Here is a 25899-nt window from a genome sequence, read left to right as displayed (position 1 = left end):
AGGAAGGAAGGAAGGAAGGAAGGAGGAGGAGGAGAGAGGGAGAGGAGAGTGGCTGTTAGGCGGTGATGAAGGAGGGAGGGAGAGGCAGCTGACAGCGAAGGGGGGAGAGGCAGTTAACAAGGATGAAAGGGAGGGAGGAAGAGGCACACACACATACACACGCTCATACACACGCTCATACACACACACACACACACACACACACACACACACATACACCTCAGGTTGGGAGACATAAAAACAGTCGTGGGTGAGACTTTCCTCAGGTGTCAACAACAAGTAATTGGAAGTCACGGGATTAATCATGGCTGTCTCCCTTGGCCTGCTGGGGGACTCCTAGGCTTACTGTAGAGGCTTATTAGCCCGACAGAACACTCCTAAGGCTTGCTGGGAATCCCTCCCTAACTAGTTAGAGGAAGCCTAGGCCTGTTGGGGAACTGCTGAAACTGCTGAGGATGACTTGAGATTGGACAGTTTTCTTCGGGACACTACCTTCCTGACGGAGACCTACTGTAGGGGTGTGGAGGCTCCCTGGGGTGCCGCTAAGAAGGTGGATAGCGTCTCACTCTCGAACTCGTATCGAAGGGCTACTCCTGTTGTTCACCTCCCCTCCTGGTATGTGTGTGTGTGTGTGTGTGTGTGTGTGTGTGTGTGTGTGTGTGTGTGTGTGTGTGTGTGTTTCAATATAAAAATATACAAATTATTAACTCTACTGAACTAAGCTAATATTTGGTATACCAGAACTTCATATCTAAAACACACACACACACACACACACACACACACACACACACACACACACACACAATTAACATAGAGCATAATATTTACCACTTGAAACAAACATTTATTACAGTATTTCTCCACTCATCATCAGCTACAAGGTTACACAATAACATGTTAGTGTTGACTGTCATTAAACAAACCATTATCCGCTTGCTTCAGCTCAGGACCCACTTGACGAAGGAAGGGGCAAAAGTCCTCGAGCTCCTTTTGTCTCCGTTGGTCGGGATTACACGAACAGTGATTTGTATTGACGATTTTTCTATGTTTTTGTCGGATTAATGTATATGTGTATTGTACAGGTGTAGTTGATTAAGAAATGTGGTATTGGAAGTGAAAATAATGTTTGTGTTTTTAGGAAAAATATTATTATTTTTTAAATGATATAGGTATGTTTTTTCTAAGTTATTCGATTCATATATATACACACACACACGCACACACACACACACACACACACACACACACACACACACACACACACACACACACACTGTAAGGGTAATATACAACGCCACTAATATGCCTTAATGAGCATTTATGGCCTCCAGGTAATGGTCAGATTTGCACCATTAAATCAACATTAAGGAACTCAAGAGGGTCGTTACCAAAACTTTACGTTAGTGATCGAGCTGGAAGATGCCGCGTTATGAATAGAAATGTCAGGGTTGTGAGGACTGGTATGCTGGCAACGGCTGATTAATTATTATCATACCTGTTTCGGGAAGCTGATGCTATGACGTGCAATTGGAATACCTTTTTTTATTTTGTTTTATTTAATTATTATTATTATTATTATTATTATTATTATTATTATTATTATTATTATTATTATTATTATTATTATTATTATTATTATTATTATTATTACCGGTATTATTATAACTTATTATTGTAATTACTATAATCAATATAACCATTGTAATCATTAGTATCACCAATTAGACACTTCTCAGTATCGAGTTAAACTAGCCAACACCCACTGCACAGAGAGACCTGCTAAATCACTCTCCCACCCTCAATTTACTCATGAATTCGCTATCCATCTTACGATTAATAGATGACTACCTTTCTGCTATGTAATTACGATAGCTGTAGCACAATAGAATCATACACCGTTATTGCATTACGTCATTACAGAGAGTTAAGGGTAATATAAATAAATCTTTCTACATTGTGAAGGATTTGTGTGTAGATGTATGTCTTTTGTGGTGGTGTAGTTATTTATGTGTTAAAAAAATGGATGTCAGTAAAGATGTTCTAGGTGAATTGTTTGTTAGGTGTAAATTACAGGTGTGTTAAGTGTTTGTGAGTGGTTTGTGTATGTAGGATATATCAGTCTAAATGTAAGTTGATTCCACTTCACAGACGTTGGTCAAACTGAACATTTGTCGCCTCAAGCTAAACATATGTCGATTAAACTAAACATATGTCGATCAAACTGAACATATGTCGATCAAACTGAACATATGTCGATTAAACTAAACATATGTCGATTAAACTGAACATATGTCGATCAAACTGAACATATGTCGATTAAACTAAACATATGTCGATCAAACTAAACATATGTCGATCAAACTAAACATATGTCGATCAAACTAAACATATGTCGATCAAACTGAACATTTGTCGCCTCAAGCTAAACATATGTCGATCAAACTAAACATATGTCGATCTAACTAAATATATGTCGATCAAACTAAACATATGTCGATCAAACTGAACATACGATGATCTTAAATGTTTACAATTATCACACGTCTAACTACCTGAACTTAACAGCTGGTTTCTGTCAATCTTGTAAACACTGGCTTAGCTAATTACACCACATCTAAATGACTCGTTAAATACTCATGAAGATTAATTGGTGAGAGCGAGGTGGTGGGGGGTTGAGGGAGGGGAGAGGGAGGGGAGGGGGAGGGAGGGGAAGGGAGGGGGAAGGAGGCTGAAGGATAGGATAGAGTAGGAGGAAGGAGCAGGAGGGAGGGGAGGAGAGAGAGAGTGAAGACGAGGAAGACGGGATAAAGAGAAGATAAAGAAGATAAGATACAGGTGAGAAGAAGAAGAGGAAATATATAGAGAAGAAAATGGAACAAAGTAGTTGTATATAGACATTTATATATACAAGTTATAAACAAATATATAAATTTATATAAACAATGACTTAAATAATATCAGTTTAGAGGCAGAAAGACCCACAACACCCCCTCCCCTCTCCCCAGGTCTTAAGAATTACCTCAAAAAGAAAGAAAAAAAAAATCTGGACCCCCCCCCAAGACAACGAGGAGACGTGGGTTGAAGTGCCCAAGTTGTAGGTAAATGAGGAGAGGAGACCACAAGTTGACCCCTTCAACACCGCCATGATTCACAGGTGCGCTGCCTTACCTGCCCTGCTATCACCTCCACCCTCATACCTTATACCTTATACCTCACACCTCATATCTCACCCTTACTCTCATACTTCACACCTCACCCTCATACTTCACACCTCACCCTCCTACCTCCACCCTCACCCTCATACCTTATACCTCACCCTCACACCTCATATCTCACCCTTACTCTCATACTTCACACCTCACCCTCATACCTCACACCTCACCCTCCTACCTTCACCCTCACCCTCATACCTTATACCTCACCCTCACACCTCATATCTCACCCTTACTCTCATACCTCACACCTCACCCTCATACCTCCACCTCACACCTCACCCCTCCTACCTTCACCCTCACCTCATACCTTACCTCACCCTCATACACCCTTCACCCTCATACCTCCACCTCTCATACCTCATACCTCCACCTCACCCTCACACCTCGCCCTCACCCTCCTACCCTCACCCTCCTACCTTCACCCCTACCCTCATGCCTTCCTCTCACCCTCCCTCACCCTCACCTCACACCACACACCTCCACCTCACCTCACACCCTCACACCTCACCCTCACACCACACCCTCACACCTCACCCTCACACCTCACCCTCACACCTCACCCTCACACCTCACCCTCACACCCTCACACCTCACCCTCTCCCTCTCAACTAAAGTGTGTATGTAAGTGTGTATGTAAGTGTGTGTGTGTCTGTGTGAGTTATCTTCAGTTTACAGTATATATAACACACCTGCTTCTGGTACTTTATATATCAAGATCACACTAATTTTATTTCATTTATTATCTATGTTAATTCATATAGTGTTCTTGACCCTCAGTTAATAGTTTATAATATAATACTTCTGTATTTAATAATTCTGCATTCTAGATACAAGAGTTTGGTATTTCACAATTCCTTATTCAGTAATTCTGTATTCCGGATAATTTGTAATATTTTGTTTCGTATATTATGTGTTACTTGAGCATCAGATACTCTTAAAGACAAAAACTCCATGTTGTAATTAATTTAATATGATTTTGATTTCATAAGTCGACAAAACATCTAGTTGTTAATTGTTCTAAGTGATATTATTATTATGTGTGCGATTCATATATATTTAGACCAAATAGAAAATTATGGACCTGGAAGCTATGATCGTGTGTTTCTTTATGAGAGGGAAGGAGAAGGAGGGAAGTATGAGAGGGAAGGAGAAGGAGGGAAGTATGAGAGGGAAGGAGAAGGAGGGAAGTATGTTATTTGGTTTAAGCCTTTAAGGACGACGGTTAAACAGGATGAGAGTTTAATAATTTTTGTAGGAGACTGGTTTAACTCCTTGAAGAACATGAATTAACTTGATGATGATTTAATAGTTTTCTCTCTAGGAAAATGGTTTTATTACTGAAAAAGGATGGTTTAATCCTTTGAACAAGACGTTTTAACAGGTTTATAGTTGAACCTTTTTTTAGGAAATGGGTTTAACAGAATGGTGATTTACTCTTTTTAGGATGACAGTTCACCCTGCTGTAAATGGGTACCTAAGTTTACAACTAAGGGAGGTGAAGGCGGTTGAGTGCTGTTTCCTTGTGTACTGAAGACTTAGTATATACAGTAGTGTGTTGTAGCCACAGTCCCTAACAGGCAGTCATGCTTATGGGACCCACTTTCACTCTCACCTCTGAAGGGTCACGAGTTCAGCAAAATGCTCGTTTAACAGTCAAGAATATACTGGTTTAACCTTTGACGTACACACACACACACACACACCCACACACACACACACACACACACACACGAAATCGTAAGAGGACATCACCAAACGAAAATTCAAAAGAACTCGACCAAAACCCACAGGTAACACAGGGAGGGAGGACGAGTTTCAAGCTGACCGTCTACCTCCTCTCTCTCTCTCTGACGTTTATAAAGATATAGAGCCTTATCACTGTGGGACTAATAGTTAATAAGTTTAATGAGTAATGCAATGAATTAGGTGAGTTGTGGTAGTAATTTCAACAGTGGTATAATACAGGTGGTTTCAAAGCTGAGCCATAATAATTTCCCGTACAGTTCATGAAGGTGTGTGTTTAGTTGATGTACTGTATAGTATATATATCTATACATACTGGTACTGTATATGTATGGATGATCTTTGTGTGGTTGGGTGTATAAATTCATGAATAGTTTATGATACATACATACATACATACATACATACATACATACATACATACATAAAAATGCTAAATAGACAGAGATATGCAAAATAATGTTATACAGTCTTTATAGTATGCACCACTCACTGTATGTCTCCCCATCACACATCATAAATTATACCCCATCACTGACTACCCCATCACTATACACCCTATCACTATAAACCCCATCACTATACACCCCATCACTATAAACTATTAACTACCCCATCATACACTATACCCCATCACTATACACCCCATCACTATACACCCCATCACTATACACCCCATCACTATAAACCCCATCATTAACTACCCCATCACTACTACCCCATCACTATAAACCCCATCATTAACTACCCCATCACTATACACCCCATCACTATACAACTTGCATCACTATACACCCCCATCATCAACTACCCCATCACTATACACCCCATCACTATACACCCCATCACACCCCATCATTAACTACCCCATCACTATACACCCCATCACTATAAACCCCATCATTAACTACCCATCACTATACAATCAGCATTATCACTACACAATCTCTATCACTATACACCCGATCATCACTATATACACCCCATCATTAACTACCCCATCACTATACACCCCATCACTATAAACCCCATCACTATAAACCCCATCATTAACTACCCCATCACTATACACCCCATCACTAACTACCCCATCACTATACACCCCATCACTATAAACCCCATCACTATAAACCCCATCACTATAAACCCCATCATTAACTACCATCACCGACACCCCATCACTATAACTACCCCATCATTAACTACCCCATCACTATAAACCCCATCACTATAAACCCCATCACTATAAACCCCATCACTATAAACCCCATCATTAACTACCCCATCACTATAAACCCCATCACTATAAACCCCATCATTAACTACCCCATCACTCTAAACCTCATTATATATTGTATGGTATTAATGTCACACGGTAACCAAGTTAATTATTTCTACACCACCTCGTTAAACAAAGTAGTGAACCAAATTAGTTTTTAATCCTAATTGACAATAATAATATAGGTGGTTTTGTTATCCCCTCAGAATTATTTAAACTAATATATTACTGGGATTATTTTTATTAGGTTTTATTACGTAGGGAATTGATCATCAGTTAATTTTAAATAAGCTTTAAATATGTTTTAGTGCTCTATTTATCACATAAGTTCTATTCATTTAATATTATACAAGGTCCTATTTTGCTTTTTTTTATTAGTCTTGTTTTGTTTAGTCTCTTATTTTTCTATACGGAAATGGAATCAAGTAAATTATAATTATATCCACAGAGGAAATGAGTAAAGAGTCTTAAAAAAAATTACCCAGAATTCAAAGAGTTTTTTTTTATTATAGAAAACGAGAATAAGTAAACAGGAAGTGACGTCAGTTGGAAAAAGGGATCATGAATGTAGACTTTTGGTTGTTCTTACATGAGTTACTTAATGGTTCAGAGATAAAGATCGATAATGTGATTTCATTTTTGTTTTGTAACTTAGCGACTAGACTGTTATAATACTACCTATTCTCCCTCTAGATACACCAGTCTCTCTCTCTCTCTCTCCATCCATTCCCCCTCCCTCCCTCCATCCCTCCTTCTTCCCTCATCCCCTTCCCATCCATCCATCTTTCCCTCCTCCTCTTTCTCTCCCCCCACCCCACCAGGTAGAGCTGTCTTGTCCCTCCCCCAAAGAGATGTTCCTCCTGCTGGCTACTAATTAAATGTTCACCTTCATGTCATTCCTAATTGCTCTCCCTTGGCTGCCGTGACGAAAACTCCACTATTCTTCTTATTTTCTCCCTACTCTCTTTCTCTCATTTCTTCTCTCCCCTCTTCCTCTTCATCTTCATTTCTTCCCCCTCTACTTCTTTATTTATTCTCCCCCTCTTCCTCTCCATTTCCTCCCCTTTTCTGCTCTTCATTCCTGCCTCCTCTTCTCTTCATTTCTTCTCCTCTCATCCGTTTTCACTCTCTCCCCCTTCTCTTCACCTTCCCCTCTTCTGCTCTTCACTCCTTCCCCCTCTTCTGCTCTTCATTCCTTCCTCCTTTCCTCATCTTTACTCCTTCCCCCTCTCCTCCTCTTCACTCATTCTATCTATTCCCACTTTCTCTTCACACCTCTCCACTTCCTCTATTCCCACCCTTTCTTTATACCTCCATTTCTCACCGTCTTTTCTCACTTTTCTTTATCTCCCATCTGCTTTATCTTCACGTCTTTCATCAATTATCTTTCATTATTTTGCATATGATCCTTTTTCTCTATATTATTTTCTTTTCCTTGCGTCCTCTCTCTCTCTAAAAGTAGAAATAAGAGATGGGAGATGAGAGAGAGAGAGAGAGAGAGAGAGAGAGAGAGAGAGAGAGAGTACCAGGTGCTCCTTGGCTTAATTAACAGTGATCACTTCAGGCGAGGGACAATTGTCAGTCTCTGCTGTAATGATGGTCCTGTCTCCACCATCTTCACCACCACCATCACCAACACCACCACAACCTCTTCCACCATCACCTCTTCACCAACACCACCCTCATCCACATTCACTCAACACCACCACCACCACCACCACCACCACCACCAACAACAACACCTAAGAACTACCACCATCCCCACACCCACTAACACCATCAATCTCAACCACCATACTCACCACCACCACCACTTACCCACCACCACCACCACCAGCTACGCACCTCCACCACACACCTGTATGGAGCAGACACACGCAGGTAAACGCCCAACATTATCGTCGTCGGCCACAAAGTCTCTTCTTGATTTCTCACAGGCGTCGTATCGTGGCCTCCCTCAGTCTTGCCTCCAGCCCGGGACGTGACGTTACTGGTAAGTGTCGGTCGGGGAGCACCCAGCCCTTACTACAACCTTCTCAAACACTCCTGCTTTAATTTCTCCTCCTTGAACCTGCTTCGAGATATTGAGCTTATGTTTCTCGCTGGATGTATTCCGACTGCCAACTCATCCGCTGTTTCCATGTCGTTCTGTGGAGAGAGTCACCTCTACGGGTAAGATGATATTATTTAAGGTAAAATGCTTAGAGAATCTTGGCTCCCGGGTGGGTGGCGTGCGTGGGGGCGCCCTGTTCCCAAAAGGTAATTCCAGCCAATGCAAATGATGGCTCCCGGTGCCATTATACCGCGTCTCAACATTCTCGCTGCGTTTTCAATCCCTCTAAGTGAAGAGGAAGATATTCAGACTGAATTTTGCATCTTTGCTTTCCGGTTATTTTACCTGGGAGACCCGTGGCGGGAGCGAGGCTCAGAATGACTAAGAAATAAGATGGTAAATGAGACTTTCAAGATGACGGGAGGACTCGGTGTGTAGCGCTGGGTGGTAAGTCGCCGATCCACCTTACCTGGCGTCTCATACTTAGTCTTATAGGAGTAGAGTTGTCAGGAATTTGATAAAATTTCACATATAGAAATGTTATGTAAATAGAAACCAATAAATTTGTGCAAATATCTATTCAATAAATATATATCCAAAGTTATGCTCGTCCAGAAATCAAACCTGTATCACTACCACCGATATCCTGAGTCTTCACAACTCAACCACCTGTTGTCAAAACTGTCACTCATCCCGCAGAGTCGACAGCCACAGTACGACAGAGGCTGCTCTGTGTCACACAACCTTATGGAGAGTGAGCTGCTACCACCCAGACTGGCGGCTGAGTGAATATCGTCGGTATAGCTGTATTCAAGACATAGGTTCGAATCCTTGACGGACATAATTGTATCATTAACATATCTCAGTATATCACAGCAGACTATTCTGTATAATGTCAGCATTCAGGAAATCTTTTAAAGTCATGTTTCATAGAGACGGAAAAAGATAAGAATATCAAAGACACAACATCTCGTCAGATCAGTCGTAGACGAAAACTCTTATCATTTGAATATAAACAAGACGAGTTTACACAAGAGCGGCGCTTACATAAATCATCTCAGGTTTGTTGATGACATCATAATATTTGTAACACATCAGCGTTAACAAACATGACACTAAAAAAAAACAAAAGAAAATTTGATATTAAACATCAACTTTACCTTAAGCTATTGTTGGAAAAGTTCAACTTCATCAACACATAAGATCAACAATAAGAAACTTGTAGAAGACACAGAATATTCAAGTTCACGGGGGTAGTGACGCTCAGTGCACAGCACGGGGGGTAGTGACGCTCAGTGCACACCACGGGGGGTAGTGACGCTCAGTGCACATTACGGGGGGTAGTGACGCTCAGTGCACACCACGGCGGGTAGTGACGCTCAGTGCACACCACGGGGGTAGTGACGCCTCAGTGCACATTACGGGGGTAGTGCGACGCTCAGCGCATATCACGGGGGGGGGTAGTGACGCTGTGCACATCACGAGGCCGGGTGACGTAGTGACGCTCAGTGCACATTACGGGGTAGTGACGCTCAGTGCACCACCACGGCGGAAGTAGTGACGCTGAGTGTGCACACCACTGGGGGTAGTGACGCTCAGTGCACACCACGGGTGGGTAGTGACGCCAAGTGCACATTAAGGGGTAGTGACGCCAGCGCACACCACGGGGGGTAGTGACGCTCAGTGCACACCACGGGGGGTAGTGACGCTCAGTGCACATTACGGGGGTAGTGACGCTCAGGTACATTGCAGGGGGCCAGTGACGCTCAGTGCACACCACGGCGGGTAGTGACGCTCAGTGCATATCACGGGGTAGTGACGCAGTGCACATCACAGTGTGAAGCCTCAAGTGGACGCTCAGTGGGGGTAGTGACGCTCAGTGCACACATGAGGGGTAGTGACGCCCAGTGCACATTACGAGGGGTAGGACGCTCGGTACTTGCAGTGCACACATCGGGGGGTAGTGACGCATCTGCAGTGCACATCACGGGGGTAAGTGACGCTCAGTGCACATCACGGGGGCCAGTGACGCTAGTGACGCTCAGTGCACACCACGGGAGAGTAAGTGACGCTCAGTGCACATCACGGGGGGGGTAGGATGCTCAGTGCATCACGCTCAGTGCACATGGGGGTAGTGACGCTGCATAAAGTGGCGCAGTGCACACCACGGGGGAGGGGTAGTGACGCTCAGTGCACATTACAGTGCACGTACGAGTGACGCTCGGTGCACATTACGGGGGTAGTGACGCTCAGTGCACATCACGGGGGTAGTGACGCTCACGCTCAGTGCACATCACGGGGGGTAGTGACGCTCAGTGCACATCACAGTGCACACCACGGGGTAGTGACGCCCAGTGCACACCACGGTCAGTGACGCCCATTACGGGGGTAGTGACGCTCAGTGCACATTACGGGGGTTAGTGACGTTCAGTGCACATTGGGGCGTGACGCTCAGTGCACATTACGGGGGTAGTGACGCTCAGTGCATCACGGGGGGTAGTGACGCTCAGTGCACATCACGGGGGTAGTGACGCTCAGTGCACATCACGGGGTAGTGACGCATCCGGGGGTAGTGCACATCACATCACGGGGGGTAGTGACGCTCAGTGCACATCACGGGGGGTAGTGACGCTCAGTGCACATCACGGGGGGTAGTGACGCTCAGTGCACATCACGGGGGGTAGTGACTCTCAGTGCACATCGACATAGATCGAGGCTGGGCCGAAGTACACTAAACACCAAGTCATTATTTAACTCGGTAATCAAATAATATTGACATTCGCTGTTGGCACCCAGTTTTCTCCACCACCATCAGTGAGATTGTCTCCTCGTCCTCCTCCTCCTCCTCCTCCTCCTCTTCTCCAGCTTAATGCTTCGGTCCTTTCATTACTTAACGTCACTTCCGGTTAGCATAGTGCAATGCATTACAGATAAATCAGTTGTCCTTGGGCTTACAGATTCTGAGTTCTTCCTTCCCTTCGTCCGTCCCTCCCTCCCTTCGTCCGTCCGTCCCTCCCTCCTTCCTTCCCTCCTTGATGTGACCAAGATGTTGTTATTTCAGTTGTTTGTGGGGATTGTTGTTGTAGAGCTTCAGAAGGGCAGCCACCACCCTACAGATATTCTATTGCGCCTGTCTTATCCACAAGCACATACTCCTACTGTCCTGATTATTTCTTCCATGCAGATTTGTACAGTTGGGGACATTTCCGACTAGTACACTCAGCGTTGTCAATCCACTCTTTCCGAGAGGTGTGAACCCCGAGAGTATCGAGTGAATACGAAGCTTCGGTGAAACGTGAGGTGCACACAGTAACCTGGGACCAAAATGATATAATTTTACTTCTTATTTGGTCCGGCAAAGTTTACATAGATGTAATATGGACGCTTTTCATTCATCTAACGTGGAGTAAATAATACCAGTCCTGCAGTGGACAATGTATGGCTGAAACAGTTGGTTACACAGTATAAATCTACCACATTATTTATCGTCAAGAAAGTGTAAGAGACGTTAGTATAGTGCCAGGCTTTATGGAGTGTGGTGATTCTAAGACAAAGTCAACAGTCTGGTCAGCAGCATTCCTGTTCAATCACTACCTGTTTACCAAATATCACTTACGTGACGGGAGATGCATCATCTCTGATCATTACACACATTTTTACACCATTAATATGGTATAGTATATTGTTGTAACATACAAACAACCCATATAAATACCATTTCTCCCCATACAAAGGCACATTTCGTCATGGCTCAGGTTTGGCCCAAAGTTGACCTGAAGACGACTTATGTCCACACACTGTAGCAGACAGGATGTAATAATGTTTTATTTGTTTATCTCAATGACACGTCAACCAAATGTAAAGTAACAGAATTGAGATCTTTAGTGTATGGCGGTGCCCCAACTGTCCTCTGTCAGGTGGGCACAAACACCTCCCTCTCCCCTTCGTCTCCTTACGTCACATCACCTCACCTTAAGGCACAGGTTGTTACGACTCCCCACACGTACGGGAGCCAACTTTACACTGCACACTATACACACACCAAGGCGCTGCATCTGGTACTCGCACAGCAAACACTTGACCAAAGACGCGGGTTAAACTATAACCAAACACGAAATACTTGCAACAGGTGGAACTACTGCTGACTGAATTGTCATTGTCATTCACACCTTAATGTTGTGTATGATAAAAGTATTTTGTCAACTTAGTGGGTATATTTTTATTGTAAATTATATTCTATTAAAAATTGGTTTTTATGTAAACAGTTAAAATAGAAGCAAATACATCCGTTATTTATTGGATCATGAAGGTCACCCAGTCATGAAGGACACGATATTGAGACCCCCCCCCCCCCCCCCCCCCCAATACCCCTAGATTACGTGAGAGTTGCACAAGAAGGAAATACATAAATATTCAGAGAATTGCTCAGACCTGTAGCACAAGCTGGGAACACATTCTAAGCATAATTTGTGTTAAACTGTAAGGTTAAACTATAAGATTTTACTGTGAGGTTAATGCATGGAAAATTTACGTTACAAATTACCAACTTATAACTTCACTTTAGTTGTTTTATCGCTTTTAACCCTAAACATACATAATTCGTGCCATATATAAACATAATAATACAATAACAGGTAAATTATCAATATAAACGCAACAAAAAAAATATGTTCTCCTAGACACCATGCGGATCACCAGCTGACAGTGGCAGTAGGGGGCCGGTAGTGCCACCTTGTTCTGTTCTAGATGCGTAAGTTCCATTAAAAACAGTACACATACAGTAGAAAAAAAAGCCTTAAACCATTTACCAATATCAGTTTCCCTTCACCTCAGCCACGGGTCAAGCTGGGCGTATAGTGCAGTCTGCTGCTTGTTCTGCTGTTTTATGGCTTCAGGTACTTCATGTTAGCATTTCATCTTCACAATTTGGTGATATTATCTTTGTACGTAAGTGATATACAGAAGATTACACAAGTTATTATTTGTTGTATTTTCCTTGCCGGGTTTACTTTTAAATTGGAACCGGGTCCTGAACCGATTTCGTTAAGATGAAACCGAACCCGAACTCGCAGCTAATTAGTTACGGTTCCGGATCACTGCTACTAACACCTGCTGACTCTCGGAAATGTAGAGGAAAAAATAAGTAAACTAACAAATTTCGTTGATTAAGTATAATTTAGACATGAATAAATAATTTCACACCGTTAATTCTTACACGTCATAAACACAGCCAATCAAGACAACGCAACGCGTTCCACCATACCCTCCGATGCCCCCCCCCCCGACCATCCACTCCCACACTCCCTCCTCACCCTTATCTCCTCCCACGCCCCTCACTCTGCTCCTTCCCACTCCCTCCTCACCCTTATCTCCTCCCACGCCCCTCACTCCCTCCTCACCCTTATCTCCTCCTCACTCTGCCCCTCACTCTGCTCCCTCCTCACCCCTCCTCCCTCCTCACCCTTATCTCCTCCTCTGCCCCTCACTCTGCTATCTCCTCCCACGCCCCTCACTCTGCTCACCCTTATCTCCTCCCACGCCCCTCACTCTGCTCCTTCCCTCTCCCTCCTCACCCTTATCTCCTCCCACGCCCCTCACTCTGCTCCTTCCCACTCCCTCCTCACCCTACTCCTTCCCACGCCCTCACTAACCCTCCCATCCCACTCCCTCCTACACACCCATCCTATTTCAGCTTCCCTCACTAGACAACACGAGAGGTCGGTGTTCTGCCATGCAACAGGGAGCTGATTGTGTGTTTAATCTCATCAATAATCCGTCTCCCTCGGCTTCCCTCGGCTTCCTCCCTCGCTTGCCAAGTGCTCCTCCGCCCACTGAGGCTCTGAGGCTCCCCAGTCCTGAAAGTGCTAACCTAACCTAACCTAACTTCCGCAGGTAGCGTTAGGGTGTTTAATCTTCAGGTGAAATAAGCTGGGGGTTAATATTCAGGTCATCTGTTTATTTTTATTTGTGTAACCAAAGATTCGTATTATTTCATTAATAGGAAAAACTTTTAATATGTGTGTTATTTTCTCGATCTTCGTTATGCATTCTGTTTATGAAGTGTTCGGCCAGGTCAGGTCAGGTCAGGTCAGGTCAGGTTAGATTTGGTGAGATTTATTCATTTATCCATCATCTATCAGTAATATTTCTCCTGTTTCCGTAGTTCCATCATTAGTCACATCTTCATTATTCCTCTCTCTTTAACTCCTCCCCTTCTCTCTCATTATCTTAACACGAAGCTCACGGTAATGGCACAATCTTTCCGGGTTAGTTTCCCAGATGTGTGTAAAAGTTTCCTCAGGTGCGTCTTAATATGAGCGCGACTTCACTTGAACTGGAGTAGAGAGATGTTAATTAAGTCAGGTACGCTGCCTATATGAGATACACCTGTGAACATGACGCTCAAAGCGACTCAGATAATTTACCTGACTCAGACAATTTACCTGGTATAAACACAATAAGTAGAATATTTTAACATAACGATTCCGTAAGTTACAAAGTATCGTAATTTTTTTCCAACGACCAAATTTGAGTCACAATATAAAAAAATTGTGTTATTTTATATTACTTTGATGTATGTTTTAGTCTGCTATTAAACATTCAGTGTAATAGTTTGCTAAGTTTAAGGTTCATGAAGGGTTTCTCGTGTGTGTGTGTGTGTGTGTGTGTGTGTGTGTGAAATAATAATAATAGCAGTAATAACAGTAATAATAATACAAGTAACAATAGTAATAATAACAATAAGAACAGCAATAACAACAATAGTTCATGGTATAGTGAAAATTAGACCGAGCAAAAGCTAAAAATAAACACTAAATTATCCCACCAAAATATCTATGGTAATCTAACACACAGATACACAAAATTCATTTCATCTGAGGGACTGAGAGAGACACATAGTCATCTTACACACACACACACACACACACACACACACACACACACACACACACACACACACCGAGGACGAGCCCACGAGACGAGAGACAACACGACAGGCGTCTCAGTCCATGTGAAATATTGAGTAGCCTTGGACAACACACTGGCGGCTCATGACTGATACGGTCTCCTGGTCCCACTGAATATTGAATCATTCTCTATCTCTCTCTCTCTCTCTCTGTTTACATCAGCCGGAAGAAGGAAATTCACTATGTTGAGTGAGAGATAGAGAAAGAGAGAGAGAGATGTAGAAGAAGAGAGAGATATGTAAAAGTGAAAATAGTGAGGAGTGAGAAAGATGTTAACATGTGTGGTTTTGTTGACATGTGTTCTGTTGTGACGTGGGAACATATACACATACAAAAAAGTACATATACAACTACAACAGAGGAACTCATATACACAAACATACAACATACGTGAAGGTCAATTCTACCTGTGTACATGAGAACACGTGAATACTTATACATACATATGCCCATAGATGAAGATTACACACACACACACACACACACACACACACATACTACTACTACTACTTTTTTTTTTCTAATAGTGGCCTCCAGCCTCCCCCAATAGCCACACCTTCGCCACCATTTATTTACCTTAATATTAAATATCCTAATACATAAGAAACTATCCTATCTGTGTTAAATTAGTTGAGCCGCAGATCTAGGCGGCATTCAGTGACTGTAGCCTCGTAGTCGATATCTGCAGCAGTTGTCGGAATTGGGGCAGAAGCTCTCGTCCCCCTGAGGCAGAGCAAAGCCGACCGAAGGAGAGAGAAGGACAGTCGACATCTCATCCAGGCTGTAACGAAACTTCTGGGCTGCTGCTTCTGTTCGGAGATCACCTCCGCGAGTTTGGCGTAGAAACATCTTGCACTTGGTCCCATCCCACCAGAGGTTGTGAACACTAGAGGAGTGAAGCTGCCTTGGTCAACGTTTTGGATTCTCTTCCCATATGCCCTTATCTTGTCGTTCTCGTTCCTCCTATGTACAGCATCGAGAGCTAGGTTACGGTGACATGCGGCCATGGGATCAAAAATCCTGATGTCGAAGAAAGCTCGCTGTCCCCGCGTCCAGAATCCTCGAGCACTGACGTCAACACGGGCTTCGTTAGATGTGTTTGGAGTCCTATGTTGGAGGATCTCACCATCCAATGGAAGGAGGGTCGGTTCTACCATGACATCCCGGCAGATTTCCTTCAACATATTTGCTGTGAGGTCCCTTACTTCATCATGCCTCATGCATATGAAGCCCCCTTTCTTGCACACCATGGCGTGATCGCCGTCATAGGAAGAGCCACACACGCATTGGGAGGGCAAACCTTCTACAGGCCGACCTTACCTTAGAGCAATGGCATCTGTAAATTCTTGTGTGTTAAGACTGAAACCATTTGTCAGACCCACTACAACCAGTTACTCTCGAGGCCTGTCAATGTCTGTCTGTCTGTCTCTGTTTTTTTTATCTTGCTCTTGGATCTGTCTATTTCATTGAAGAACTCTCTCTCTGTCTCTCTCATGAACCACCACTAATAACACATCGACCAAAACTTAACAAGCAAGAGACACTTCCAGTCATCGTCACCTCTCCCCTCCCTCCCATCCCCAAGCAACCATACGCCTCCTTAGCTCAGGGGCAGAGCACTGGTCTTGTAAACCAGGGGTCGTGAGTTCGATTCTCACAGGGGGCACATGTGTTTTTAATGACAAGACTAATCCCAGGCATTAGGAACCTTGAGTACAGAGACAGGTTAAAGGATCTTAATTTGCACTCCCTCGAGAGACGTAGAGCGAGGGGCAACATGATAGAGGTGTATAAATGGAAGTCAGGGCTAAACAAAGGGGACATTACAAAGGTACTCAAACTATCCAACCAGGAGCAAACTCGTAACAATGGTTTTGAATTATACAAATTTAGATTTAGGCGCGGAATAGGTAAACATTGGTTTGGAAATAGAGTAGTGGATGAGTGGAACAAGTTACCAAATATCATCATGAACTCGAATACGCTGAATAGCTTCAAACATAGGTTGGATGGATCTATGAGCGATAGGGGTTGGGTGTAAACGGGACTGCCCAGTATGGGCCAATAGGCCCTCTGCAGTTTCCTCCATTCTTATGTTCTTATGTTCTTATGTAACGTAGTTAACCAGTTCGAGGCGCCCACCTCCTGCGCTATAGCTACTTTTTTTTCAAATTTTCTGGAACCTGCAACAACAGTTGCTGCAAATTATCATTTTGGCAGTGCTGTCGATCTGTCGTAATGGACCTACGAATCTCGTTTACTTCACCGGTCACGACCACCCCTGTTGCGTTCTGGGCTATTATGTACTACTACTACTACTAATACTTTGCTGTCACTCGGAATCGAGTATGACGATCATCCAGCTATGATACAGTGATGTGAGTTAGTAGGGATGTCACCTTCATTGGTGAGTTTTGAGGTGACTAAAGAGGCCGATGCGGGACCGGCAGAGTCGCTCACATTAGTTGCACATGTTGGAGGGCTACATCTAGCGCGAGAGGGGCGGTGGCAGCGTCTTATGGCGTTGGCGCTTGTTTGCCTCGGTTTGCAGTCGGGCTAACTCAAAAGTATTGACACCTTCTCGTGTGGTGCTCCTTCAAGCCTTACGACACGGAGTAATCGACTCCCAGGTGAGGGGGTCGATTTGGCACTTTTTCAGGTTTGTCTTAAGACTATCCTTAACCTTTTCAGTTGCCCGCTGGCGTTACGTTTATTATTCATTAGGTGACTGTAAAGTAGCTGCTTTGGCAGTCTACTGTCGTCTATGCGGGTAACATGGCTATTCAAGCGTAGTTCTTCATGGGTAATGGTAGCCTTGATGCTCCTTCAATTGGTGTCAGCTCTCTTGTCTTCCCAGCAAACACGGAGGATGGAACGTAGATTACGTTGGTGAAAGTTTTCAAGTGCCTTGAGGTGCCTCCTGTATGTGACCTATGTCTCACTTCCATATAGCAGGGTAGGGAGGACCACTGCTCGATATACGTGCAACTTTGTAGATAATTTCAGCTCCCTACAGCTGAAGACAAGGGTACAGACTCTGTCAAAGGCTTGAGATGCACATCTGTTCCGATGTAAGCGGTGGTGGACAGGTGGGAGCCGAGATACTGAAAGTGGGAAACATTCGAGAGGGTAGTGCCGTTAAGCTGGATGGATGGTGGAGGTGTGTCTGAACCAGGGGCAGGTTGAAAGAGAATCCGAATCTTTCATACATTCACCGCAAGGTCGAAGTGTGCATACGCATCTGCATCTGTATAGGTGTTCTGGATCTCTTTTAGGTTGGGTTCAGTGTGAGCAACAAGGGTGAGGTCGTCTGCATACTGAAGTTCAGTAATGGAAGTTGCCGACACCTTTGTTCTTGCCTGGAGTCGTCTTTGTTGAAAAGACACTTCATCCAGTACTCGATGTCCACCCCGCCGGCTAAATTGGCACTGGCACGAGTAAGGAAGGCAGCCAAGAAAATGGAAAAGAGAGTTGGTGCCAGTACACACCCTTGTTTAATCCCCGTTTGGATGAGGAAGAACTCAGACTGGGTGCCATTGTGCGGGACACTGCCGTTCATGCTATCGTGGAGTTGCCTCACAATTGCGATGAGTTTTGGTGGGCAGCCAAACGGCTGAGGGTCCACCAGAGGGCTTCCCTGTTGACCGAGTCGAAGGCCTTGGTTAGATCGATGAAAGCCATGTACAGGTCACGACGCTGTTCTCTGCATTTTTCCTGTATTTGGCGGGCAGCATAGATCATGTCACTGGTGTCACCTGATGGTTTAAAGTCACATTGAGATTCTGGGAGGAAGTTTTCCGCCTCAGGAAGAAGCCTGTTAAGGAGGACTTGGGCGATAATCTTCCAAGCTACAGATAGCAGCGAGATCCCGAGATAGTTACCAGTCTGACCGGTTTCTCTTGTTCTTATAAATATTGATAATGGAAGCGTCTTTAAGAGCTTGGGGGATATCCTCCTTTTCCCATATATTCTCCAGGAGAGAGTGGAGACTGCTGGTAAGCAGTGGTTCTCCTGTTTTATACACCTCAGCTGGGATTCCATCAGGCCCTGAGGCTTAGTTTTTTTTCATATGTTTGATGGCCGTAGCTACCTCATCCAGGGATGGAGGATAGCTGAGGTGGGTCAGCTTTGGATGCTGAGGGACCTGCTGGGTAGTCAGGACATCGCGCATCTTGTGCTGATCTGCAAATTTTTGGTTTCACGGGCTTTATTTTTTAAACCACACACACACACACACACACACACTACTTTGCTGTCACTCGGAATCAAGTACGACGATCATCCAGCTATGATACAATTATATGAGTTATTAAGGGTGTCACCTAGGTTGGTGAGTTCTGAGGTGACTAAAGAGGCCGATACGGGACTGGCAGGGTCGTTTACAGAAGTTGCATATGTGGAGGGCTACAACTAGTGCGGGAGGGGCGGTGGCAGCGTCTTTCCGGCGTTGGCGCCTTTCTGCCTCGTTATGCAGTCGGGCTAACTCGAAAGTATTGACACCTTCTCGTGTGGTGCTCCTCCAAAAAATAGGGTTACGGTGTGGTGTAGTAATCGTCTCCCAGGTGAGGGGGTCGAATTGACGCTTTTTCAAGTTTGTCTTAAGACTATCCTTATACCTCTTCAGTTGCCCGACAGCGTTACGTTTGCTATTCGTTAGGTGACACACACACACACACACACACACTTCCCTCAGCCTTCATAGGGTAAGGACGTGTTTAGTCGGCGCTGCCCGCTCACGCGGCCGTGGTCTCTTGATCATGGAGACAGCTGCCAGCCTGGTGTGTCGGGCCCTCCCCTTCCCCATCTCTTCCTTCCCATCTGGATTTATCAACGTTCTCACACCAACAGTACAGTGCAAAGATTGACGATTAACCCACAAGTGATATACAAAAGTGGCAATTTCAACTCGAAGGAAAAGCACAAAAACACAGCAATACTGATTGTGGCTGGATCTGACCTGACCTCACGGCTTCACCTGACCTAACCTGAAGGATGGAGCACACATGCATTGCCCCAAGCTACTGTCCTGGCCACTTGGCCACACACCTGCCCAACCGCATCCAGCCCATACGAGCACGAACTGACTGCTACAAGAACAGCGCAGTCTCAACCTTTGTAAAAATCATCAACACCTAATTATTATATATCATATTTGTATCACTTATGTTACTTGTACATCATTTGTAAATCAAGAGAACCATTCCCCAATTATGTAATTGTATATTTTCAGCCTTCTGGCTGCCATGCTCTTTCAATAAACCGTTAATTATTATTATTATTACACACACACACACACAACACCTGCTCTAATACAATCACTCCTTCTCTCAACAAGACAGGGGATAAAACTGTGTGTCTCTCGGTGTTGGACAAGAAACTCTCACCTTAAGTTAGCGAGCGGGACTCTCTTAATACTATCTGAAGTTAGTCTCAAATGAACTTGTTGAAGGAAGAGGACTTTACTCAAAGTTGAGACGCCGCTTTGTGTGTGTGTGTGTATATGTGTGTGTGTGTGTGTGTGTGTGTGAAAGGAAGAGAAAGAGTGTAACAACTTGCAAATAATGGTAATAACCAACAATTATTTCAAAATAATGATTACAAATACTATTACTGTACAACCCAAGGTCCAAAATGAACACATAGTCATAACATTAAAATATCAAGAATCAACCATCACAAGAATCACCCATAACATAACGCCTCACTAACCCAATACAAATAAATGTGGTGAAAAGATTGAAGGTAAATGTCTCCAGCTATTGACCTGAAACTTTGAAAACAAGGATGGAAAATAAACTTATTGAGGGATAATTTTCAAAGTTTCTCGTGCTGTTTACATATCTTTCGCAAATCGAGTGAGTGTCGATATTACGGTAAGAATGTCATGAATCGCTAATAACTCTTTTTCTTGACTACCTGTGTTGATTTTCGTCAGGTGTTTGAGGGTACTGTCACTATTATTATTATTATTATTATTATTTTCATTTTCATTCATTTTCATTATTTTTATTTTCATTATTTTTATTTTCATTATTTTTATTTTTATTTTTATTATTATTATTTTTTTTATTATTATTATTATTATTATTATCATTATTATTATTATTATTATTATTATTATTATTATTATTATTATTACATGTAGTGGTAGTGTACAGTATTATGTGTAAATAAGAAATATAAGGACTGGATTGATTGTTTTTAGTGAAGTAGTTCTCTGAGTTTCTGTATGTACACACACACACACACACACCTCGGAACATACAACCCAGACAGACAACCAAACAGCCAGCCAGACAGACAGACATACACACACTTAGCACAAACGCCCTGGCTACATCAGCTCCGTCAACACAGCCTTCCACTAATCCACAGAGCTTTGTGCCAGACGAACCTCTGATATTAACACGAGCTGTTTACACTGTATTAAAGCAAACACACACACACACACACACACACACACACACAAGATGAGAAACAGAGACCAAACTTTCCCCTGTAGATTTCCATAATCAGTTTTGTATTCTACAACTTTGTACTAACTTTTTTTTTTGTATTGTGAGAGAAAAATTTCCCATGATTTTTTAATTTTTTTTTAGGGAGAGTTGAAAGCGAGGAACAGTCGGTTTTGTGTGAGATATATTCAGTGTTGATTGTTTGATGGTAAGAGTCAGTTAGATTGTCAATTAGTCAACCAGTCAGCTTGAAGAAGTGCTGTCGTCGTCAGCTTAAACGTAACCATTGTTTATGTGCTATTGTTGTTGTTATTGTTTATTGCCGTTGTTGTCTTACTGATAAACTCTGTCTCTGGGTTTGTTTTCATTCAGCTTCTTGTTTAATGTTATTTTCCTCCTCCTCCTCTCTCTCTCTCTCTCTCTCTCTCTCTCTCTCTCTCTCTCTCTCTGACGAAGAAGAAATATCTTTTAGTGTTGAGGGAGGAGACTTGCGATCGATACCAAACCCGCTTATATCATCAACTTGCCGGAGGTGGTGTGAGTAAGAATGATGGACTGCACGAGAGAAATTGGAGAGGGAATAGTGGGAGTGAGAGAAGATAAGAGAGAAAGAGACGTACTGGGAGTGAATAAAAAAGGGTGAAGAATAAGGTAAAAAGAAAGAAAAGTGTTGGAGAATGAACAGAAAGAGGAAGGGATGGGAGAATGGGAGGGAGAATGGGAAGAAGGAAGGGAGGGTGGGAGCAAAGGAGGGAAATAGCAAGGGAGTGAGGATGGGAGGAGGAGGGAGAGAAGAAAGAAGGCTGTAAGTTATTGACTATGAGATATTTGTGTATACCTGTACTACTTTATTCTTTCTTAATCACACAAGGTAATTCATTTTGATATTGAGCAGTAGGCGAACGGTAAATCGTGGTAGCAACAGCGGATTAATGTTATCAATCTCTATGTTACCTTATCTAAGTCTCTAAGGAAAAAAATTATCACTTATGAATTCACTCGTAAGTTAGGATCAATTAATACTCACATTAAATGCTTAAAGAAATATAATTATAAAGAACATTTATTAACATGGAAAAATTATAGTCATTACACAAAGATGATATATGAAAGTTTATTAATCAAACAAATTTATGAGATAGAATATTTGTCAAGTCTTAGGTATACACAAACAATACTTCTCCACCTTTGTTTTAATTCATTACTATACACTCGTGATCTCTCAGTACTTTCCTAATCATAAACTTTTGCTACTTATCTTGTACATACGTCCAGAGCCATTGTTGTCTCATCTAGTAATAATCTACTCACTGGTTACATTATAAATTTAAGGTGAACTTCTTTGGACAATACACATTTCACAATTTAAACCCCTGAAATAATTATTAATCTCAGTACATGTAATTTTTTTTCCAGTTACAAATAAATCATAAAATTATTCACATCAATCACAAATGTTTATCCACTTTACAAAAATAAAATAAAATAAATAAATCACATTAAGTAATAAATCATATTAAGTTAAACTAGTACATATAAAAAATAATATTTGTTTTATATGTTTACTGGTAAGTACATTTTATCAAATTACTTCATAAATCAGTTTAATCTCTGGTAAATAACAAAAACAAACATTTAGCCGACCATATCATAAGGTATTTAACAAACGTCAAACATGTCTCCTCTGCTTGATAATTATCTGATCTATTTTTCGTTTGTTTGCTCAAATTTATAATTAAGTCTTAGTTTAGTTATGTTACATATTTCATAATATTTCTTCAACTTACAGTTTTCCACTAATTATTTGAAATTTATAAACCTTAATAATTTTTCCTAATTATGTTATAATTTTAATAATTACACATTCGGACACATTAAGACAACATATGGTTCCGTCCATGTTGACCAGATCTGGACCTGTCCATTATACAAGAACATTCCAATTTGTTCAAGCTTTTTTCTCAGTATCTCACAATTTATGAAGTAGTCTTAATTATTCACAAGTTATCTATAATATCACCATGATCAACAGTTACCAATCTATCTTTTAATTACCATTTAAAAAGATAACATCATTTATTTACTGACAAATGTATAAGTTTGGTTGGTTGGTGATACGGAGATGAGAGAGCATTAACTCTGAGGGTGCAAGAAGGGTACAGCACAAGGTAAAGTTCAGAAGTGGGAAATATAGGAGGAGATTTACTACAAGAACTTAGTATAATAATACAATATACTTGCTTCTTTGGAGCATTTTCAAATTGAGTTATCAAAATTTATAACTTAAACATAGTATTTCAAAGTGCTCATCAACCATTATACAGTATTTGTTCAAGACTGTCGGAGGTGTTGTCTGAGCAGAAACAGCAGCCTAGAGGCCACGTTGCAGCCTGGTTGAGATGTCGGCTGTTCTTCTCTCCTTAGGTCTGCATTGCTTTGCCTCGGGGGAACGAGATCATCGGCCCCAAAGCCGACAACGGTCACAGATATTGATAACGAGGCAACAGTCATTAAATGCCGTCTAGATATGCGGCTTAACTAGCTCAACACAGTAAGGATAGCTGCTTTTGTATTAAGATATTTAATTTTAAGGCAATAAGATGGCGGCGTAGGTGTAGATACTGGGGGAGGCTGGAGTGTTAGTAGTAGTAGTAGTAGTAGTAGAAAAAGTAGTAGTAGTAGTAGTAGTAGTAGTAGTAGTAATTATTATTATTGTTATTGTTATTATTATTATTATTATTATTATTATTATTATTATATTTTTGCCCCCAGGCCCTGATGTGGGTCATTGACCTGTTCCCGGGTGGAATAATCCTGTAAAAAATAAGTCAGCCTCCATCTCGCGCCTTAAATATAGTAAGAATTAAGCAACCATGAACGCAGATAAGCAAGTAAACAAATGTTATTATTAGTATTGTTGTTGCCACCAAAAGCTAAGACATTACCTAATGCTGGACAATTCTTTTTTTCTTTTCTTTTCTTTTTACGGGGATTAGCCCACCCGGGCACAGGTTAACGACCCACAACGGGGCCTGTAGGGCGGAAAAATAAGAATAGAAAGAAATTAAAAAGAGAAAATGAAAAGGTTATACAGTATTAATCTACACCGCGAAGTGGCCGGAAAACCAGCTTTTTAACGTGAGACAGATTGCATGAGTATGGAAACAGAAGAAGGCAGAGCATTCCACAGTTTGGCTGTGTGAGGAAAGAAGGAAGTACTATAACGGGTTATTCTAGTGTGTCCGACATCCACAGAGAAACGGTGGGCACCGCGGGCAAGACGTGTGTTACGAGCCCACGGCCTTGCCGGCGGTACACAGGATGCCAGATCCACCGAACAATGCCCGTTAAAGTACCTGTAAAAGAGAGAGAGTGAAGCAACATTGCGGCGAATAGAAAGGGAAGAGAGATTGTCGACTAAAGGAGGAGAGTTAATAAGACGAAATGCCTTTGATTCCACCCTATCTAACGATTGGACAGAAGAAGAGCCACCCCAGATATGAGAACAAATACTCCAAGTTAGGACGAATGAATCCCTTATATACTTGAAGCAACTGCTCAGGAGTGAAGTACCTACGGCATCTGTGCAGAATCTAGAGGGTGGAGGAGGGTCCGATATTGGGGATTAGTGCACATCAGGTAATTTTAGTAATGCTTGACTCCGTGGGTGAATGGTGCAACCGCCGCATGTGGCTCCGTCTTAGTAATATTAGACTACTACACTCCTACTACTACTATTACTACTAATACTAATAATAACCACAATAACAACAGTAATAACTACACCAGCCTCTCTAAATAAAGATAATGACTTTTTTCTCTTCATTACAACTGAGTTCCATCATAATAGATAATTACTACCATCTATTTTTAGTCACCAAAATCAAATTATACATCACCTGAGGCACCTTAATTAATTATATTACAGGTCAAGGACTTTGACATGTCAGGTCATCAGGTGACTTGATTCATCACTGAGCAAAATATTGATCACCTGAGTACGGTGAAATAAACCCGCTGAGTACGATAATAATAATAACTATTATTATAATAATGATGTAATAATGATAATAATTATAATTATAATAATGATAATAATGTTAATGATATAAATAAACAAATAAATAATTATCTATATTTCTAGTCCATAATTAAAAAATTTTAAGATAGCCTCGGAAGAGAG

At 42.2% G+C, this 25899-nt stretch overlaps 1 protein-coding gene and 1 non-coding gene across 2 annotated transcripts in view; one reads left to right on the top strand and one right to left on the bottom strand.

The window, feature by feature from the left end:
* Window positions 1–25899, bottom strand: part of LOC121858402 — a 142375-nt gene that overhangs the window by 72590 nt on the left and 43886 nt on the right. The gene's annotated exons all lie outside the window — the stretch shown is intronic.
* Window positions 16856–16927, top strand: Trnat-ugu. The gene has a single exon. It is a non-coding gene; the product is annotated as a tRNA-Thr (tRNA).

Source organism: Homarus americanus, unplaced genomic scaffold, assembly GCF_018991925.1.
Source record: "Homarus americanus isolate GMGI-L3 unplaced genomic scaffold, GMGI_Hamer_2.0 scaffold57980, whole genome shotgun sequence".
In the NCBI taxonomy this organism is placed as follows: domain Eukaryota; kingdom Metazoa; phylum Arthropoda; class Malacostraca; order Decapoda; family Nephropidae; genus Homarus; species Homarus americanus.
The sequence above is the reverse complement of the archived record's forward strand: the minus strand, read 5'-3'. Positions and strand labels throughout refer to the sequence as shown.